Genomic DNA, 2,500 nt, shown 5'->3' with positions numbered 1-2,500 from the left:
TGCTCCGCCCGCACGCCGGCGTGCAGGTGGCTGCTGCTAAAGGTGGGGAGTGTATGTGCGGTCCGGGTGGCTTTCCTCTGGCGAGGGAGAGACCTTAAGCAAACTCAGAGACAAATCTTGACGGTCGATCACTCGTAAAAATAAAACGTGACAAACTTTGTGTTGGTTCAAGTACGAAAGGATCTCTGTCGGCTTGGGGGTACGCCCGTTTCCGTTTCAACTTGTCTCGCGAGGGTGGTTTCGGGGCCAGCAGGAGAGCTCGTCGGGGTAGCAGGCCCTGCAGCCGTGGTCACCGCCAAACCCCCACAACTCGAGCAAGTGAAAAAAAAAGTAACAGGAGCGAAAGCATCTCTGTCGGCTTGGGGGTACGCCCGTTTCCGTTTCAACTTGTCTCGCGAGGGTGGTTTCGGGGCCAGCAGGAGAGCTCGTCGGGGTAGCAGGCCCTGCAGCCGTGGTCACCGCCAAACCCCCACAACTCGAGCAAGTGAAAAAAAAAAGTAACAAATAAGAAAGGATCGTCGGCTTGGGGGTACGCCCGTTTCCGTTTCAACTTGTCTCGCGAGGGTGGTTTCGGGGCCAGCAGGAGAGCTCGTCGGGGTAGCAGGCCCTGCAGCCGTGGTCACCGCCAAACCCCCACAACTCGAGCAAGTGAAAAAAAAAGTAACAAATAAGAAAGGATCGTCGGCTTGGGGGTACGCCCGTTTCCGTTTCAACTTGTCTCGCGAGGGTGGTTTCGGGGCCAGCAGGAGAGCTCGTCGGGGTAGCAGGCCCTGCAGCCGTGGTCACCGCCAAACCCCCACAACTCGAGCAAGTGAAAAAAAAAAGTAACAAATAAGAAAGGATCTCTGTCGGCTTGGGGGTACGCCCGTTTCCGTTTCAACTTGTCTCGCGAGGGTGGTTTCGGGGCCAGCAGGAGAGCTCGTCGGGGTAGCAGGCCCTGCAGCCGTGGTCACCGCCAAATCCCCACAACTCGAGCAAGTGAAAAAAAAAGTAACAAATAAGAAAGGATCGTCGGCTTGGGGGTACGCCCGTTTCCGTTTCAACTTGTCTCGCGAGGGTGGTTTCGGGGCCAGCAGGAGAGCTCGTCGGGGTAGCAGGCCCTGCAGCCGTGGTCACCGCCAAACCCCCCACAACTGTTGGGCGCCTACCTGCGCGGGGCAGGAGGACACTTTCCGATTTCAAATCTCCGTTTGCCGAGTCCACCCCGAACGCACGCGGGCGGGCGGGTTCGCATCACCCTTCGTCACAAGGGGCGAAGCCCGTTCCACCGTCTCGTCAGTAGTGCCGACCGGTCTGTGATCGACGAGGGGAGCCACACCAGGTCCGGCCCTGCTGCTTGGCGGCACCGCGTCGTCGGGAGCTCGCGACAGACGGAGGGTTTCGGTGTACTCTCCAGCCACGGGAAACGAAGCCGGTGATGCAGGCGCCGGTCTTTCGCTCCCAAATCGGCTGGGTTTACATCGTTGCTATCTAGTCACGCTCCCTTCAAACCCGACGGGGTACCTATTCCCCTCACCCGTCTGTGCGTATACAGCCTCTTTGCACTTGCGGGATGGGGGTGGTGGTTTAAAGACTCTCGAGTTGCCGCCCGTCGGTCTCCGAGCTCCGTGCAGTAGTGATCCCCAGCGAACTGCCAGCAGGGCGAACGAGCGATCCCGCTCTCGGTCGGGGCGCCTGGCGTCGATCGGTGGTCGGTGGCTTGCGGGCAAGCTGCGCTGTGAGTGTGGGAACGAGTATGACGAGCCGTTGCCGCGACTCCCAGTCCACCTCGGCGGTGGCTGGGCCGGGCGGGCGTCTGCTCGGGCGAGTGCCGCCCCCGCCTCCTCGCAGGAAGTCCGCTCGCCGACACGCCGCCACGTGCACGCGTCAGTGACGCTGCCGAACCGATGGCCGGTGCCCGTTCCCGCCTCTGCTTTTCCTAGGGCAAAGCTGCTGCACGCCTCGTGATACTAGGCGGGCGACATGGTGGCGGTGATCCTGCCTCCGTCGCTGCGGTGCGTTGGGGCACGCATCGCCTCTTGGGCGCCCTGTCCTCCTCCCCCCAATAGACGTATGTTTCTGCGGGCCGCACCAGGATGGTGCTCCCCATCGCTTCACGCCACCCTGCTCCGCCCGCACGCCGGCGTGCAGGTGGCTGTAGCTCAAGGTGGGGAGCGTATGTGCGGTCCGGGTCGCTTTCCTCTGGCGAGGGAGAGACCTAAAACAAACTCAGACAACTCTTGACGGTGGATCACTCGGCTCGTGCGTCGATGACGAACGCAGCTAGCTGCGAGAATTAATGTGAATTGCAGGACACATTGATCATCGACACTTTGAACGCACTTTGCGGCCCCGGGTTCTTCCCGGGGCCACGCCTGTCTGAGGGTCGTTTGGCAATCAATCGCACTCGCCTTGGCTGGCGAGAGCGCGGCTGGGGTGTCGCAGAGGACCCGTCCTCTTTGTCCCCCTAAGTTCAGACTCCGGAGCCCTCCGGCGTCGGAGCGCTTGGCCTTTCCCCCCC

The 2,500-nt window shown here is 61.4% G+C and overlaps 1 non-coding gene across 1 annotated transcript; it reads left to right on the top strand.

Annotated features, from left to right (window-relative positions):
• The first annotated feature begins 2,214 nt into the window (after positions 1-2,214).
• LOC140473675 (5.8S ribosomal RNA) lies at positions 2,215-2,368 on the top strand. The gene has a single exon (XR_011958527.1). It is a non-coding gene; the product is annotated as a 5.8S ribosomal RNA (ribosomal RNA).
• The last annotated feature ends 132 nt before the right edge of the window (positions 2,369-2,500 follow it).

Source organism: Chiloscyllium punctatum, unplaced genomic scaffold (assembly GCF_047496795.1).
Source record: "Chiloscyllium punctatum isolate Juve2018m unplaced genomic scaffold, sChiPun1.3 scaffold_676, whole genome shotgun sequence".
In the NCBI taxonomy this organism is placed as follows: domain Eukaryota; kingdom Metazoa; phylum Chordata; class Chondrichthyes; order Orectolobiformes; family Hemiscylliidae; genus Chiloscyllium; species Chiloscyllium punctatum.
The sequence above is the reverse complement of the archived record's forward strand: the minus strand, read 5'-3'. Positions and strand labels throughout refer to the sequence as shown.